This window comes from Artemia sp. Qi Xiang Cuo, chromosome 15 (genome assembly GCF_049724085.1).
Source record: "Artemia sp. Qi Xiang Cuo chromosome 15, ASM4972408v1, whole genome shotgun sequence".
NCBI classification, from domain to species: domain Eukaryota; kingdom Metazoa; phylum Arthropoda; class Branchiopoda; order Anostraca; family Artemiidae; genus Artemia; species Artemia sp. Qi Xiang Cuo.
In genome coordinates, this window is record NC_142808.1 from 23,734,713 (window position 1) to 23,754,644 (window position 19,932).

At 38.4% G+C, this 19,932-nt stretch overlaps 1 protein-coding gene across 4 annotated transcripts in view; it reads right to left on the bottom strand.

The window, feature by feature from the left end:
• LOC148943465 (uncharacterized) overlaps nt 1-19,932 on the bottom strand; it is a 328,640-nt gene that overhangs the window by 236,789 nt on the left and 71,919 nt on the right. Inside the window, exon 1 of one of the 4 annotated variants that reach the window (XM_089101813.1) lies at nt 10,735-10,833. The exons of the other annotated variants lie outside the window; for them this stretch is intronic. The gene's annotated coding sequence lies outside the window, so the exon portion shown is untranslated. Of the gene's footprint in view, nt 1-10,734; nt 10,834-19,932 lie in introns of those variants that run through there. 4 annotated transcript variants of the gene reach the window in all.

Consider the following 19,932-nt stretch of genomic DNA (forward strand, 5'->3'; position numbering starts at 1 on the left):
TTGTTGCGCTATTTTTTTAATTTTTCATTTCTTCTTATTTTAAAATTGCCTGAGTTTGTCTGCACTTATTAATTATTAAAAAAACGCCCCTAGTTTGTAAGGGCGCAAAATGAATTGTCTAGCCTCAGGGAGGTAAACATTAATTGTTTTTACTTGGAGGGGGAGACGTCTGGAAAAGAAGGATTTTGTATAAATAATTTACATTTTATGGAAGTTAAAAGTGGTTAAAAGACTTAACTTTTTTACATTTTTGGTATTCTAAAGGGGAAAAGCGAGGGAAGGGGCATCCCCAATATCCTTGGGGCGAGACAACTCTTTGAAACTATGGTTCAAGGAAGTGTTCTGATACCGTACCCTTCTATTGTAGCTGAAATCATCCGTGTCCGTCATTGTCATCTTCATCGTCTAGACTCTCATAAAGCTGTTAGTTTAGCTTTACCCATCCCTCTCTCTCCCTTGAAGCCTAAAAAATTCCTCACACCCTCCCAGAAAGTTGTTTTACCTTTCACCTTAAGATCTCGCTGAACGTGCTTAACGTGTAAACACTAAAAAACAACTTGTGGGGGCTTAAGGCCAGTTTTCTAACGAGAATTCCTCTTTAAAATTAATGTCAGTATGAGAGTCAACATTCTCTGTTCTTTTGCTAGCTTTTTGCCTATCGAATTATTTCTTGCGCATTTCGAAATGTATAATAAACTATAAATGTATAGTTTTTGTTATCAAATGTTTGAACTATTTAAAAAAAAATGGCCATCTCAAAGTTTGTATCAGATGGGTTTGGGGAAAAAAGGGCTAGGAGGAGGGGGCTAGTTGCCCTCAGATCTCTTTTGACTCTTAAAAAGTGAACTAGAACTTTCAGTTTCCAATCAAATGAGCCCTCTCCAAAGTTTTCACGAGCACCCCTTCCATAAGAACCATAAATGCCCCCAGAGCATAACTTACAATGCTTGCCCCAGGGCTCTGGGGGGTCGCGTCGACACTAGAGTTTTTCTTATCTTACCTTTGAACTATTTTTAACAAAATGGCTATCTCAAAGTTCTTAAAGGATGTGTTTTGGGGGAAAAGGGCGTGGAGGGTCTAGTTGCCCTCGGATCTCTTTTTGACTCTTATCAACTAAAAAAAAAAATTTCTGCAAAATAAGTTTTTCAATGAGAATTCCATTAAACCAAAAATGAGCAAAAATAAAATGAAATAATCTACCAAGCGTGAAACTACTACAAATCAGTATCGATAAATAAATGACAGCTAAAATGAACAGAAATTACAATAAATAATCGGAGTAAAAACCCAAAATGAGATAAAATTAACATGAGTAGGGCTCAAAACCACTATGCCTTCTCAAGGTCAGACATAATTTGCACTTTACTGTAAAAATATAAATGTTTTTACTTTTATAACTTTAATACGTCCAATAATATTAACATTTTGAATATTAAATATCAGTATATGTATATTAAACTGACAATGCACATTCATTTGTATTTTTTTCAGTAAAGTGCAAATCCTGTTCTGGCCTTGGGAAGGAATAGGGGTTTTGAGCCCTACTTAGGTTAATTTCTGCTCGTTTTGAGTTTGACTCAGTTATTTATTGTAATTTCTGTTCGTTTTGGGTTTCATTTATTTATCGATGCTGGTTTGTGGTAGTTTCACGCTTCGTAAATTATTTTACTTTATTTTTGCTCATTTTTGGTTTTATGGAGTTCTTAACTTTTCTTTGAAAAACGTATTTTGTGGAAAAAGTTTTTTTAATTAATTTATGTTTGTTTTTATTGACATAGTCTTTTCAGGGAAAAAGAAAATAATTCTTTTCATCTTTTTGTTTTTTAAGACTCTATAGTTTGGCCTGCTATCTATATGCTGAAGAAAAACTTTCAGCAGTTTTAAAAACATATACCCTTTTAAAAATTTGAACACAAATAGTAGTGTTTAATTTAGTTTCATACTTCCTCTAGTTGACCTGAAATGGAAAACTTGACACCATTCGCAAAAAAATCTATTTACTTTCTTTGATAGCTTGGATACACTTTCGCTATTTGGATTTGGTTAAATTTTAAGAGCAGAAATAGCCCCGAAAGTTTGAACATAATACCCTCAGTCGTTCTAGGGATGCTGCTGAGATGTCTTATTGGGAATTAGCATTGACGCAGTGCGTTTTGATTCAATCTTATGGCAACTTTTAGTGTTTAAACGTAATGGGCAAATGGGAGGGTGGGCATGGGAGGGGAACTAGTTGCTCTCCATAACTTTAGACTATTAAAAAGGGCATTAGCCCTTTCTAATTTCAATCGAATGAGCCCTTTTCGAAGTTCCTAAGACAACTACTTCGATACAAAGTGCTCTGGTCTAAACAAAAAAGAAGGAAAAATAATAATACATTGTACCCGATGTTTCTTTACTATAAACTCGATCGATCTTTGCTATAAAAATGTTAAGACTTCCAATCACTTTTGACTACTAAAAAGGGCACTGGCCCTTTCAATTTCCAATCGAATGAGCCCTTTTTGAGTTTCTACGACAACGATTTCTATAAACACCTTATATGCCCAAAGGGCAGAAATTACAACCCTTGCCCTGAGGGCTCTGAGGATGCTGTCATCCTCAAAGACCAAATATCAAGAACTTTAAACTACGTTAAACAAAATGGCTATCTCAAAAATTTTAATTGAATATGTTTGGGGAAATGCTGAGCGTGAAAGGGATGTTAGTTGCTCTCCAATCACTTTCAACTGCTAAAAAAGGCACTAACCCATTCAGTTTCCAATCGAATGAGCCCTTTTGAATTTTCTACGAAAAGGTTTTAATAAAAACCTTATATGCCCCCGGGGCATAACTTACAGCCCTTGCCCTGAGGGCTGAAAGGGGGCTGCCTTCCTCAAAGACTGAATTTCCAGAACTTTCAACTACGTTGAAGAAAATTGCTATCTCAGACTTTAGATTGGATGTGTTTGGGGAAATGCTGGGCGTGAGAGGGTGGATAGTCGCTGGATATCTGGATAGTTCCCCTGGATATCTTTCGACTCTTAAAAACTGAACTAGAACTTTCAGTTTCCAGTCAAATTAGCTCCCTCTGAAGTTTATACGAGCATCCCTTTCATAAGAACAAAAAAAAGCTGGCTATCTCAAAATTTGTAGCGGATGGGTTTGGGGAAAAAAGAGCACGGGGGGATTGTTTCCCTTAACTCTCTTGACTCTTAAAAAGTGAAGTAGAACCTTCAATTTCCAATCAAATGACCCCTCTATTAAGTTTTTACAAGCATCACTTCCATAAGAATCCTAAATGCCCTTAGAGCACAACTTAGAATTATTTCCGACTATTAAAAAGAGCACTAGCCCTTTCAATCTCCAATTGAATGAGCCCTTTTTGAAGTTTCTACGACACTACTTTCTATAAAAAGAAACCTTATATGCGCCAGGTCATAACTTAAAACCCTTGACCTGAGGGCTGTGAGGGGGTTTTCATCCTCAAAGAAATTATTTCCGGATCTTTTAACTACGTTGATAAAACTGGATATCTTAAAATTTTGATTGGATGTGTTTGTGGAAATTGTTGGCCGTGAGAGGGGGTTATTTGCCATCCAATCAATTTCGAATATTCAAAAGGGTACTAGCCGTTTCAATTTCCATTCGAATGATTCCTTTTGAAGTTTCTACGACAACGCCTTCTATAGAAAAACCTTACATGCCCCCAGGGCATAACTTAAAACCCTTACCCCGAGGGCTAATTTTCAGACTTTTTAACTACGTCGAACCAAATGGCTACCTCAAAATTTTGATTGGATGTGTTTTAGGAAATTGTGGATGGAAGGGTGTAAGTTAACCTCCTATAACTTTCAACTATTAAAAAGGGCACAAGCCCTTCTAATTTCTGATCGAATAACCCCTTTTTGAAGTTTCTACAACATAAATATGTATAAAACCCATATATGTTCCCAGAACATAACTTACAACCCTAGTCCTGAAGGCTTTGAGGTGTTTGTCATTCTCAAAGACCTAAAACTTTTAACTACGTTGATTTATAAAACTTTTAATTACGTTGAACAAAATGGCTATCTGAAAATATTGATTGGATATGTTTGGGGAAAAGTGGGCGTGAGATGGGGGTTAGTTGCCCTCAAATCACTTTCGACTATTAAACAGGGCACTAGCCCTTTGAATTTCCAATCGAATGAGCCCTTTTTCAAGTTTCTACGACAAAGCTTTCAATAAAAACCTTATATGCCCCAAGATCATAACTTAAAACCCTTACCCTGAGGGCTGTGGGGGGAGTGTCATCCTCTTAGATATTATTTCCGGACCTTTCAACTACTTTGAACAAAATGGCTCTCTCAGAATTTTGATTGGAAGTGTTTGGACAAATGGTCCAAACACATTGGCGTGGAAGGGGTTTTAGTTGCCTTCCAATCACTTTCGATTATTAAAAAGGGCACCAGCTATTTCAATTTCAAATCAAATGAACCTTTTTTGAATTTTTTACGACAACGCTTTCTATAACAAATCTTATATGCCCCCAAGGACATAACCTACAACCCTTGCCCTGAGGGTTGTGAGGAGGGGGTTTTCTCCAAAACCTAATTTCCAGAACTTTCAACTACGTTGAACAAAATGACTATCTCAATATTTTGATTTGATGTCGTTTGGGGAAAAGGTGGGCCTTAAATGGGGGTTAGGTGCTCTCCAATAGCTTTTGAATATTAAAAAGGGCACTAGCCCTATGAATTTCCAATCGAACGAGCCTTTTTTGAAGTTTCTACGACAACACTTTCTACAAAAACCTCATATGCCCCCAGGGTATAACTTAAAACCCTTGCCCTGAGGGCTGTGGGGGAGTGTCCTTCTCAAAAACATAATTTCTGTCTGGAAATCAACTACGCTGAACAAAATGGCTCAAAATTTTGATTGTATGTGTTTTGGGATCTGGTCGGCGTGAAAAGGGTTTTAGTTGACTTCCAATCACTTACGACTGTTAAAAAGGGCACAAACCACTTTAATTTCCAATCGAATGAGCCCTTTTCAAAGTTTCTACGACAACTCCTTCGATACGCAGTGCCCTGGTCTAAGACCAAGAAACAAAAGAAACTAAAAATAAATAATACATTGTGTCAACATCATTCTTTACTTGGGCAGCGCTATTGCGTTGCCTATGAAAAGGTGAACTACAACTTTCAGTTTCCAATCAAATGAGCTCTTTCCAAAGTTTATACGAAAATTCCTTCCATAAAAACCATTTATCCCCCCAGAGCATAACTTACAACGTCTGCCCCGGGCCCTGGGGGGTTGCGTTGACACAATAGTTTTTCTAATCTGACCTTCGAACTATTTTAACATAATGGCTATCTAAATTTTTTTAGATAGTTCTCAAAAATCATCAATTTTTTTCATGGCTATCATAACGTCCTTATCAGATGGGTTTGAGGAAAATAAGGCATGGAGGGGGGGGATAGTTGCCCTCCGATATCTTTTGACTCTTAAAAATGAACTAGAACTTTCAATTTCCAATCAAATGAGCTCTCTCCGAAGTTTATACGAGAATCCCTTCCCTAAGAACCATAAATGCTCCCAGAGCATAACTTACAACGCCTGAAAAGGGGCCCTGGGGGGTTGTGTCGACACCGAAATTTTGTTATCTAATTTGTGATCTTAAAAAAAAAAACTATCTCAACAGGTTGCGTCGACACAGTAGTTTTCTTAACTTTTACCTTTTTTGACCTTCGAACAATTTTTAAAAAAATGGGTATCACAAAAATTTTATCGAGTGAGGTTGGGGAAAAAGGGTGTGGGGGGGGGGGGGCTAGTTGATATAAGATGTCTTATTGACTCTTAATAAGTTAACTAGAACTTTCAATTTTCAATCAAATCAACCGTCTCTAAAGCTTATACGAGCATCCCTCTCATAAGAAACACATACACCCCCAGCACACAACTTATAGCGCCTGTTCCCGGGCCCTGGAGGGTTGTGTCGACCCCAGAATTTTGTTGCCTAATTTTTGAACTTTTTTTAAGCTTTCTCAAAATTTGTATCGGATGGGTTTGGGAAAAAAAGAATGTTGGGTGGGGGGCTAGTTGCCCTCTGATCTCTTTCATAAGACTGTATATGCCCCCAGGGCATAACTTACAACGTCTGCCCCGGGCCCTGGGGGGTTGCGTTGACTCAATAGTTTTTCTAATCTGACCTTCGAACTATTTTTAACATAATGGCTATCTAAATTTTTTTAGATTGTTCTCAAAACTGATTAATTTTTTTCATGGCTATCATAACAGTCTTATGGGTTTGAGGAAAATAAGGCATGGAGGAAGGGGGGCTAGTTGCCCTCGGGTCTCATTTGACTGTGAAAAATGAACTAGAACTTTCAATTTCAAATCAAATGAGCTCTCTCCCAAGTTAATACAAGAATCCCTTCCCTAAGAACCGTAAATGCCCCCAGAGCATAACTTACAACGCCTGAAAAGGGGCCCTGGGGGGTTGTGTCGACACCGAAATTTTGTTATATAATTTTTGAACTTAAAAAAAAAACCATCTCAACAAGTTGCGTCGACACAGTAGTTTTCTTACCTTTTACCTTTTCTGACCTTTGAAAAATTTTAAATAAAATGGGTATCACAAAAATTTTATCGAGTGAGATTGGGGAAAAAGGGTGTGGGGGGGGGGCTAGTTGATATAGGATCTCTTTTGACTCTTAATAAGTTAACTAGAACTTTCAATTTTCAAATAAATCAACCCTCTCCGAAGTTTATACGAGCATCCCTCTTGTAAGAACCACATACACCCCCAGCACACAACTTACAACGCCTCTCCCCTGGCCCTGGAGGGCTGTTTCAACCCCGGAATTTTGTTGTCTAATTTTTGAACTTTTTTTTAAGCTTTCTCAAAATTTGTATCGGATGGGTTTGGGAAAAAAAGAATGTGGGGTGGGGGCTAGTTGCCCTCTGATCTCTTTCATAAGACCATAAATGCCCCCAGGGCATAACTTAGAACGTCTGCCCCAGGGCCCTGGGGGGTTGTATCGACACAGACGTTTTTCTTATCTGACCTTTGAACTGTTTTCAACAAAATGGCTGCCTTAAAAATTTTTGGATGGGTTTGGGAAAAAAGGGCGTGGGTACCCAGGGACAACCCAGGGGGGGGGAGATCCTCGCCCCAAAAAATTTTTTGCATTCGGCAGAAATTTTGCAAAATCCGCCAAAATTTAGCAAAACTCTTGATTTCTGCAGAAAATTCGGCATAAATCAGGTAGCGATTTGGTGAATTTTACGAATATCACCCCCCATTAAAATGGGCCTCACGAAGCCCCTGGGTGCGGGAGAGGCTAGTAGCCCTCGAATCTCTTTGTACTCTTAAAAAGTGAACTAAAACTTTCAATTTCCCACCAAATGAGCCCTCTCTGAAGTTTATACGAGTATCCCTTTCATAAGAACCATATATGCCCCGAATGAATAACTCACAACGCCTGGCCCCAGGCCCTGGGGTTTTTTCCAACATCTGAGCTGTTTTTAATCTGACCTTTGATCTATTTTTAAAAAAAATTTTATCTGATGTATTTTGGGAAAAGGGGTTGTGAAAGAGCTAGTTGCCCTCCAATCTCTTTTGACTCCCAAAAATTTAACTAGAATTTTTAATTTTCCATCAAATGAGCCCTCTCTGAAGTTCATACGAGCATCCCTTCCATAAGAACCGTTTATGCCTCCAGGGCATAACTTACAACGCCTGCCCCCGGGTCCTACGGGGTTGTTTCAATACTTGAGTTTTTATTATATGATCTTTGAAATATTTTAAAAAAAAGAATATCTAAAAAAAAATTATTGGGTGTTTTTGCGAAAAAAAGGGCGTGGGGCGCTAGTTGCCTTCCGATCACTATTAACTCTGAAAAAGGACACTAAAACTTCTGATTTCTAATCGTGTGAGCTCCCTCCAAAGTTTATGCGATGAGTCCTTCCATATGAAGTGCCTTTGAGAAAAAAAAATAAAAAATAATAAAACATTGGAGCCACATGGACTTTACAATAGGTAACGCTATAGTGTTGCCTCTGATTAACAATTCCAATCCCAGAACAATAACAGTTCAAATAGGCATTTTTGTTCTGGGTGGAGGAAAGAGCAACCAAGTCCTTAAGTTTTTTTATTCACCTTCTTGCTGGTGAAACAAAATTTCATTGGGTGAAATTTATTCCCGAACTTTAACTTATTTAACGTAGTTCTGAACTGCCAAATCAAGATTTATTACTCAGGGCTGCAGTTCATTATAGTACAATTTAATCCATACCGAAAGAAAACTGCTTACAAGAGCTGTATCAAGTGAAGGAAAATATGGCAATTCAGAACTACGCTAAATAAATTAAAGTTCGGCAATATTTTTTTACCTTATGAAATACGAACTTTTTCCAACTGTGGGAAACATGAAACCAGCCCCATTCTTGATAGTGCTGTTTATAGGATGCCCTATAATAGCGGTTATTTTTATTTTGGTAGAGTCCGCCAATAACTGGGAATTGTGTTAATTACTCGTAGCTTAGATAAACTCAATTTTACTATTTATAGAAAACCAACACAAAATAATAAATATTTACTTTTCAAATCAAACCACCACCACCCCACAAGTTAAAAGAACTGTCATATTCTCTTTCGTCAATCGTGTCCTAAACATTTGTTCTGATTCCCACATCACAGAAGAACTAAACTTTATCAGGGACATACTTTTTGGAAACAGTTATCCTATTTTGTTTATTATTTGAAAAAAATTACGTTTTCTAAAGAGTTAAAGAGGCTGAGTTACAAGGTCGAACCTTAAAACGTACAGGGACTAGGAGGCACAGTTGGGGGGCTACCACCCCCCAAACCCCCCGCTTTCGCAGCCTTTAAATAAATAAAAAAAATTCTTTAAACTGAAAGTAAGGAGCGACATTAAAACTTAAAACGAACAGAAATTATTCCGTATATGAAAGAGGCTGTGCCCTCCTCAACGCCTCGCTCTTTACGCTAAAGTTTGACTTTCTCACAACTCTTTTTTTAAACAATAAAAACTTTAGCGTAAAGAGCGAGGCGTTGAGGAGGGCACAGCCTCTTTCATATACGGAATAATTTCTGTTCGTTTTAAGTTTTAATGTCGCTCCTTACTTTCAGTTTAAAGAAATTTTTTTTTATATTTAAAGGCTGCGAAAGCGGGGGTTTGGGGGTGGTAGCCCCCCAACTGTGCCTCCTAATCCCTGTACGTTTTAAGGTTCGACCTTGTAACTCAGCCTCTTTAACTCTTTAGAAAACGTAGTTTTTTTCAAATAATTTCTGCACGTTTTTGTACAGTTTATTACTTATTATTGCTTGACTAACTGTTAGCTGATCGTGTCAGGAGTTAAAGTTGGGGGGCTGCCGCCCCCAAACCCCCCGCTCTTAAACATTCTTGTGTTAAGGCTTTTAATTCCTGAATACTCAAATCACGTCGTACAGGGTGCCTCCTAATCCCTGTACGTTTTAAGGTTCGAACTTGTGACTCAGCCTCTTTAACAGCCCCCCAACTGTGCCTCCTAATCCCTGTACGTTTTAAGGGTCGACCTTGTAACTCAGCCTCTCTAACTCTTTAGAAAACGTAATTTTTTTCAAATAATTTAAAAAAGAAACTGAGTTTCTTTTCAAAGTATATAAAAAAGTTGCTCTGATGGTGAATCGAACCCGGGTTTTCCGCCTAAGAGTCTGGGGTATCAGCCGCTGGACTGTACAAACACAATAGTTATTGTTGTTTAGCAAATTGAAGCTATTTTCGACGCAAGCAAATTCTCAAAAATCTTGATATGTGTTTTTTGGAAAACCGGGAAGGTGTGATCAGATTGAGCTGAAATTTCGAGGATAAGCTCCCAGGTCCCAGGAAAGCTTATCCTCTAAATTTCATCCCGATCAGACAACGTTAAAGGGGGGTTGTGGTGGGAAAAATTAACATCGGCTAATATAGGAAAACGAGGTTTTTCGTAAATGTAAATTCGGGGGATAATTTTTTCGGTCTGAAAATATCAAAAGGCCCTAACAGGTCAAATTCTGCTTCGAATGAGTCCTCATTCAACTGGATCCGTTGCCAACTGTGGCCTGTAGGCGTGGCTAAGAAAAAAAAAAGAAATGAATTTTAAGTGGCTATATTTGGTTTTTTGAAAACAGGGAAGGAGTGATCGGATTAAGCTGAAATTTCGAGGATAAGCTCCCGGGCCCTAGGAAAGCTTAACTTCTAAATTTCAGCCCTATCGGACAACGTTAAAGGGGGGCTGTGGTGGGAGGGTCCGAACTTCTGGCCCAGTTTACCCCATGAAGATAAAGTCGGAGGAGGATGAAATTTTGCAAGTTTCTTAGTTTGAGCTTGGGCTACAAAATGCGATTACCGCCGTCTCTCTGCGACATCTAGGACCTGAAATCGCTTAACATTGTGGTGGGTCGCCTCTTTATAGAGGCACAAGTGTGCCTCCTTGATCAAATGTGTAATTAACCGTAGACTCAAAAGACACTCTCGTAAAAGCAATGATAGTCTACCATGTGGGACTCCCGACAAGCCTTCAAACATAATTTGCCTCCCCTGCATCCCAAAAATCACTACAAATCTTAAAAAAGTTCGCACACAAAATAATCTGTATGTAGTGTTTACTAATAATTTCAAAATCATAAATTTCCTAAATTCTGGTAAAGATAAAACTCCAGCTACTCGCCAAAGAGGGGTCTATCAAATACCATGCGATTATGGCAAATACTATGTAGATAGAACTCACCAGAATATAGAGAAACGCATACAACAGCATAAAGATGATATTGCCAAAGCTCTAAATTCTAATACTGCTACTGCTTCATTTGATTCAGCTTTAGGCAGCAATGCATTTGAAAATCCTAGCCACAAAATACTTTTTGATGAATCTGCCTTTATTAGCAATGTCCTATGCATAAAAAAGGTAATAGTCCAGGAAGGGAACGGTTTGACCGGGAACAAATTGCAAAAGAAATGATTCTTTCACTACCCGACTCAGAAAAATGCGTTGATTTCAAATATGCAAAGTTTGCTCATCTGACTGTTTCACAAATGTGTTTTTTTAGGTTGAGGTTGATTTTGAGGAGGTGAAATGCGTGTTTCCATATAAAGGCGTACAACAACAGAATTGATGTCTAGAATCAGGTACTAGATCACGGTGAGTATGAAAATAACCTTTATTTTAACGTAAAATTGAACTTTACGGCACTGAAGATGCCGCTAATTCAGCAGACACGGGAAGAATATTCAGTGCCTCCGACGAGCTTATGGAGTTCTTCACTGTTTATCTTGGTGCATTGGAAGGTCACACAGACATGCGAAGTATATAGGAAAATCTATCCCTGGCAAAAGTCACCAAGAAATTTTCTTCTCTTAAACAGTAACTTTCGGAAAAGTCGCTTACAGTGAAACTGTGGATACAATATATGGAAATGATAGACATACTGAAGAAGTTCATCCAAGCAGAGCGTACGGGGAACTGGGATTTTCACCTTCAGGCAGTTGAAGCTATGTTGCCGTATTTCGCAGCGTCCTACCACTTCCTATATGCGAAGTCTGCCAGGCTGTACCTGCAAAATATGAAACAGCTGGAAACTACCAATCCCGACGTGTTTGACAATTTTCAGAACGGGAGCCATGTTATCCGCAGATCCGAAAAATTTTGGGCGGGCTTGTCGTCAGATCTGGTCATTGAGATGGTCCTCATGCGCTCGTTGAAAACTAACGGTGGTATTACATGGGGAAGTGGCATGAGTGAGTTGCAGAGGCTGACTTGGTTACTCTCAGCACCAACTTGTAGTGCAATTAATTCGTCGATGCAAACTTTTGCTAAGCTCCAATACGAGACGAGCGAACAGCACAAAGAAGTTAGAGAGTCAAGGATTGAACGCGACAACCATGACACTAGCAAGCTCCTTTGCTTTCATGCTGAGAATACCCCTTTCGCAGAAGACCAGAGCTTGCGAAACATTACCTCTGGAGTTACGGCTGATGAAAAAGTCAGCGTCGACACAGCTAGATGCGTCGGACAAGAAATCATGGATAGCATGACAGGGGAAAACGTCAGCACGTACACATTTAACAAAAAGTCTGTGGCCGTAACGCTTGCTAATAAAGCTGCACCAGTTACTGACGGACAGTCAGTTGCCGTTGATCCAGCATTCTTGTTTCAGCGGCTGGTGACAGTTGCTGGAAATAGCGAAGATGATTTGGAGTCATACTTTAAGTATGAATTGTGTTCACCGCCTCCGTCACTTTTTGAAGCAAACGGACTACCACGAACAGCCGATAAGCCTGCCTTCGTCGATGCGATGTGGCGTCTAGTTGCAGAGTAGCAGCCGAAAACTGAAGACTTCGTAAAAGATTTCAGTGACAAGCATATAGTTCTCAATGGTGGGGCACTGCTTCAGCAAATTCCTTGGGAAAAAAACTCAACTTATGATAGTATCTGCCAAAAGTACGTTGACTACGTTGCACGGAAATACGGGGCGCAAAGGACGTCGGTGGTTTTCGACGGATACGACCAAGCACCTTCAATCAAAGACATCACCCATTTGAGACGGAAAGAGAAACGATCCTGCCCGCAGATCAATTTTAGCAGGAATATGGTCTGTTCTACAAAGAAAGTAGTGTTCCTAAGCAACTTCAAGAATAAGCAAGCAATCATAGCCATGACCAGTGAGTACCTGACCAAAGCTGGGTGTCAGGTATACCAAGCAGAAGGGGACGCTGATCTTCTCATAATTGTTCTAACCGCAGTTCGATCTGGTTCTCTTATGCCTACTGTCCTGGTTGGAGACGGCACAGATCTGCTTATACTCCTCTGTTATCACGCACAGACAGATAGCCCAGCGATCTACTTTTACTCTGAACCTCGAGGTGAAATCTCAAAGAATAGAATTTGGGATATAAATGCAACGAAACTCAAACTTGGACCTCGTATATGTAGCACAATCCAGTATGTCCACGCCTTCCTTGGGTGCGATTCAACTTCTCGTGTCTATGGCATTGGGAAGTCAGCGGGACTAGAGCTTCTGATAAAAAACAACGAGTTTTACGAATCCACTAAAGTTTTTATGGACCACTATCCACCAAGCACGAAATTTCAGCAGCTGGGGAGAAAGCAATGATACTTTTGTTTAAGTGTCCAGGCTGAATTTCAACCCTCAATCAGTTGCGTCATCTCAAATTCATCGAGAAAGTTACAGCATCTGCATCATATGTTGAGTCTAAAGTTCTCCCTCCCACCAGCGATGCTTGCAGCTTCCACTCATTTCGAGTTTATTTGCAAGTTGAATCGTGGAAAACCCTGGGATGTAATCTCGACCCTGGCCAGTTCGGTTGGGTGATTCAGAATGGATTATATCGCCCTATTTTTGGTGAGCTCCCCGCTGCCCCCAACTCTCTTCTTGCAGTTTTTCGCTTTAACTGCAAAAACGACTGCTCAAATATGCGATGCACTTGCAAAAGAAATGGCATAAAATGCACCTGGGCCTGTGGAGCTTGCAAGGGAACAAGTTGTGTGAACTGTGTTACAACTGAGTTTCTCGGAGTTGATGATCTCGAAGATAACGATGATCTATGAATATTGACATTTCGTTTTTTTTATCACATTTGTATATTATATAACTGAAAAAGTTGAGAATGCTTTAATCGTTAATTAAACCATCAAAATGGGTGGTAGTTGTCATTCTACATTTTAAGACCGGTTTCTTTCAGATTCAGCGTGGTTTAACACTAGATGAGAAAATTCATCCTCCTCCCGCATACTTCTCCTTTAAATATTGATAACCGTTGTTTATCCTTGCAGTTAGAGATCATTTTCAGATTCAGCGTACTTTATTACCCCTAAATGCATATTGTTTTTCTGGTTCTAAGCATTTCTGCAAAAGATATATTTCTCTTCTTCGTTATTTACCTCAACCCCAAAAAAACATATTTGTGAAACAGCTAGATGAGCAAACTTTGTATATTCGGAATCAGTACATTTTTCTGAGTCGGGTAGTCAAAGAATCATTTCTATTGCAATTTGTTCCGGGTTAGGCCCTTTTTTTCACACACTTCCTGAACTATAGTTCGAGAAGCAATTGATATCAGACTTGAGACTAATAATAATATTTCCTTAAATAGGGACTTGGGGGAATATACACTAAATGCTCTATACAGAAATTTAATTAGAAATGATCTTACGAAATATTTTAAATAACCAATAGACTTAAACAAAAAACTGGTTTCAAAAAGACCTTGGAGGTTAGCTGCTAAAAAGGCTGTATTAGCAATAAGAAGATGTTTTTATATAATTTTTCTTTCATCTCAATGATCGCCTTGTTTTACCTAACTTTTTCATCAGTCCTAATTGAACTTCTCTGAAGTAAGGATGCTGGGACTGTGTTGAAAAACTTTGCCTTTTAGTTTTATTGGTCACACGTTCTATGTGAGTCTTTTTTCTTTTATATATTTTTGTCTTACAGAGGACGGCCCTTGGCCATAAGGCCGAATTATTCATTCAAATTATATTCACTGTCTTATGAAAAGAATTCCCTTTTGTTCGTCTTGTTTTTGTTGTTTGAGGCTATTCAAACACAATTCTTCAATCTATTCAACTACGAAGCTAAGCGAAAGGTCCGAAAATTTATGTTCTAGCTTGACCCAACAAGTGTAGGACAAGCCGCGCCGCTTCATTTTGTTTGAAAACACCTCCGTTATTGAATCTGTCACAGGTCTGTTACAAAGTTTTAGAGAGGCAGTCGAAATTAAAAAAAAATGTATGTACTAAAAATTAGCCCTTATTAGATATACCGGAGAAACTTTTTGGAGCCTCATTTATAATGAACTCTTAAATTCCCACTTATTACTTTCACATTGTGTTATTTTCCAACCAAAGAAATTGTCAGTTGAAATTAAATCTGGTAAGCAATTAGCTTTTAAAAAGCAGTTAAAAAATGAACTCAGATTTAGTATCTTGAATTGCCATGCAATGTCGGATCTTTTATTCAGTTGCCCTTTCACCCTTTCATGAAACGGGTCTGATTTTATCTTAGTGGTACTTTTTTACAGTTTGTTTTTATTTGTTTTAGTAGTTGTTTTCAACAGTTTGTTTTTATTAATTTAGTTTTTGCTTTTAACGGTCTTTCCTGTTTTGCACCGAGGACAGTTGAGTGGTGGTCTAAGCCGTAATGTTTGCATGGTATTTTCATTTTCACTGACTGTAAATATCCTCGTTTTTCTTGTTTTCAAGTTATTTTTCACCTTTTCATTACCGATGCCATCACTTTTACATTTAACATGTTCATGGCCTCCATCATCTATACTGCTATTATAACCCAGGTTATTCAAATTATCCGCGTGATCGATCTCCTCGTTACCTGTTACCAAATCTTCACCTTCATTTATTCCAGGTATAAGCAGTCCCCTTAAAGGCTTTTCCAAAGTTTTTCTTAAAGCCATAGGTTTGGGTAAATTAAAAGATTAAAGCCGAACTGACCAGCCATGACAAAAACAAAGAAATGAATATAAAGACAACAAACGGGTCTATGGCCAGTAAATGAAAGCGAAGAGAAACAACAAAAATCCAACGAATATTTCGCCCATATAAAACAAGATGTCTTCAGCGTAAAAAAATATATATATAAAAACAAACTAGAAACTAAAACTAGAATATATATATATATATATATATATATATATATATATATATATATATATATATATATATATATATATATATATATATATATATATATATATATATATATATATATATATATATATATATATATATATATACAAGAGGGCAATTCAGAAACTAACCTCCGATTGGTCACTGTGCGTGTAGTGGGGGAGTAGCGCGCCATCTGTGCATTCACGCGCTCAGCAGGTCAGTCGGCATCAAGCCGTAGTCGAGTGAACATTGTACCTGCGCTAGTTTAGTTATTGTGGTAGTTTAAAATGTGTGCTGCAATAGAAAATCCCGCCAAATGTGAAGTGCGTGCTGTTATAAGGTTTTTTACAGCCAAAGGATACTCTGCAGCAGCTATTCATCGTGAGCTTTGTGCCGTGTACGGACCAAAAGTTATGAGTGAAGGAGTTGTCCGTGAATGGGTACGTTTATTTAAAAGTCGACGAGAAAACGTTCATGATGAAGAGAGGAGTGGTAGACCATCCTTGGTAACTGACGAACTCGTTCAGACAGTTGATGCAAAAGTTCGTGAAAATCGACGTTTCACAATGGCGGAGTTGTCTACTGATTTTCCACAGATTTCTAAGACTCTTGACGTGGACGACCATTAATCAAGACGTGTACTGTGAAACACTAAAAACATTACGACGGGATATACAGAACAAACGCCGCGGTATGCTGACTTCTGGTATCGTTTTTTTCCACGATAACGCCCGTCCTCACTCTGCTCGCAGAACAACAGCCCTTCTTGAGTCCTTCAAGTGGGACGTTTTCAACCATCCACCTTACAGCCCAGATCTGGCGCCAAGCGATTATCACCTCTTCATGCATATGAAGAAATGTCTCGGGTCCCAGCGGTTTGATGACGACGAAGAGCTCAAAGATGGGGTCACAGGCTGGCTCAAGGCACAAGCGGGTGATTTTTATGCAGAAGCAATTTCAAAGCTTGTGAAGAGATACGATAAGTGCCTCAATCGTTAGGAGACTATGTCGAAAAAAAGATGTAGTTGTAAGATGTATATATTAAAATATTTTTACTTAACTTGGTGTATTTTTTTCAATCAACCGGAGGTTAGTTTCTGAATTACCCTCGTATATATATATATATATATATATATATATATATATATATATATATATATATATATATATAAAGTTCGAATAAGGATAAAATCCTGTTAATAGACAGTGATGATGATAACAGTGATAAAAATTCACAAAAATACCAGATATTAGTAGAGTAGTAGGTACCATTTCTAGCGCTGCTATAGGAATTACCATGCTATTCTACCGCTGCTATAGGAATTCCCATACTATTTGCTTGATGCTCTACACCTTTTCAAAGAGAGTCAGTACTCCCTCACACAGTATCACTTGGACATTTTAAAAAAACGAGATATTTATTATAAATTTGGAACAATATCAATATTTGGAAATGGTTAACGATAACAAACATGTTTTCAACCAGATGGGTTTTTGAAGCACATTCAGCATGGCGTGTTTTATTTTTTTATTTTTTTTGGCAATTGACGTTTTTTCTGATAACAAGTACCATTCGTAGGAAAAATTTCATATCGTAGGAAAGGTACATTCCATTTTAATTATTCAATGGAACATGATAGGATTTACCTCTTCTCACCTGTTGACGCTGAAATAATTCATCTCAATGATAATCTGAGAGACGTTCTTGGCTTTAAACAGAATATGATCTATGGGAAAAACGCTGGCACTGTTAGCGGGATGGATCAAATTATTTTTGCTGATTATGCACCTGGTTTTACCTCGGACTCTTGCATATTTCTCTATGCATCCTTTGTTGAAACATCGAGAGTTGGTAATTCAAATGTCCCCCTCCTACGTGTTCTTAATGAAAAACAACTCATGAACTTATTCATAACTAATATAAAGCTTGTTCAGCATTTTCCTGTCAGCACTTCGTATCTGAAACTCTGTCACTTAACACAAAGAAGCGAATTGGGTGATCCTCTAGCAATAACAAAAGGCTTAGCAGTGATTACATGTCATTTTCGACCCATTGTCAGCGACACCACCTCCTAAAATCAACAATAGAAGAATTCCATTTGTCTGCCCCGATATCAATTGCTTCGTTGGTGCTCTGAGTCCACGTCAAATAGGCAATGGACTGGACTACTGCAAGGGGCGTACTACAATGTCTGGCTATGGTCTTGGTAGCTGGTTTGCTAGGTTATTTCGTTCTGCACTACCCCTTGCCAGAAAATATCTTGTACCTGCTGCATCAAATTTTGCTGCCTCAACACTACAGGACTGGGAGTCGGGTAAGAATTTCAAGGAGAGTAGTTAAGAAAAATGTTAGATCTTCCGCAAGAGCCGTTGGTGGCGAATTAAAATCTAAGCAAAATGGGAATGAATTGAAAACAACGTATGCACATCATTTACTCATCAGCCTCTACCAAGACAGAAAGCGAAGAGGAACAACAAGGAATTTGAGGAATAAAACGAGGAAGACCAATAAGAAGAAGAAAAAGAAAAAGATTGTTAGATCAAAGAAGGATTTCTTCTCTTAAGATGACTTATCTCACCCACAAGGAATCACAGCCATCAATCAGTTCCTCATTGAATCTGTTCAATGCTGAAAATGTTGATGTCAGTGTCAAGTATGGCTATTATGAACAACTTCATCCCCAGCAAGCCCTTTCGGACAATATACTCTTTCAAATATTTTCCAATGAAGACTATTTCATCGATTTGTCATCAACATTTATTGATTTAAATTTTGCGGTGATGAAAACATAAGATAACTCAACTCCAACTGCTGCATATGGACTCTGCTACGATAACTCTATTCTACACATCTTGTTCGAACAAATTAATGTAATTAATAATTGAACGTTGGTCACCACTAGCAATAATTTATCCAACTATGCAAGCTACACACAATATATGATAATGACACCAAAGGCATATAAGGAGTTGAGAGGACAGTCATTGGGCTATGAATATCGATCAGGTGTTGATACTGACGGTGAGTTGACTACTGCAGTTACCCAGGAGTATCATTTAGTTGGAAAATTAAATCATGAGATATTCAATATATCCCAATGGTTACCCCCAATGTCAAGATTCACATAAAGTTGCAACTGGCCCCATCAAATTTCATTTTAAGAAAAACACTTCCTGCAGCACCCGATGCAAATGTTATTATCACATCGGCAATTCCCCACGTCCGAAAACAACAGGTTATGAGCTCTGTTGAATTGGCAGTGGAAAAGATAAGAGCCAATGGCAACAACATTAAACTTCTTGTCCCCCATACGATCACCAATCAACGTCACATTGCCACCGGCTCTCGTAGCTATACCGATTCATCATTTATCAATGGAGGAATCCCATCAAAACTGGCTTTGGCCTTTGTGAAGAGTGGCAGTGCTGTTGGATCCTGGACTAGAATCCTCCCATAACTTAAATTTTTTTGGTCTATCTAGCCTTGTGTGCAAAGTGAATGGTATTCAACTGTACACTCTATCATTTGACAAAAAAATCCTATAGAACTCTGTACGAGTTGACCATGCAATCCCTAGATCATGACTCCCAACTATTTGAAAATGGAATAACCGCTTCAATGTTTTCAAAAAATCATGGCGTTATTGTTTTGGACCTGTTGGGGACCCAGGATATGAGCATAGTACGAACAGGGAATGTACGTTTAGAGTGCACATTTGCCGATGCTTTGACTGAGAGTATCACGGTAATATCATTGAGTTAATTTGAAACCTATTGGGAAATCACACCCGACGGCAGTGTTCTACTAGACCTAGCACCAAGAACACAAACCAAATAATCAACGTATTTAGTATGGATCCATACATGTCTCAGTACAAGTCCTATTGCATACCATCGGACTTCATTGAAAAAATTCCAAGTTTTAACAATAACCTAATCATTGCTAATAGCAGTCCATCGACTTTGAATACAGGCCATTGGCTATGCATCTTTCAAACAGCGGAGAATATTGAATTTTTTTATCCTTTTGGCCTATCATATAAATTCCACACTGCACATAGCAACTTTATTGAAGGCAGTGGGAAAACTATTATTTAAAATCAACGAAGAGTACCTGATTTAAGGACTAAGACATGTGGCTTTCATGCACTACTGTTTTTCATATTCAGATGTCGTGGCTATACCTACAAGCAGTTTCTCAACATTTTTGCGTTGGCTTACCTCGATTGAACGACTTTCTAGTGGAAAATATACTTACAAACGTGTTTAATATTGATTTTACTG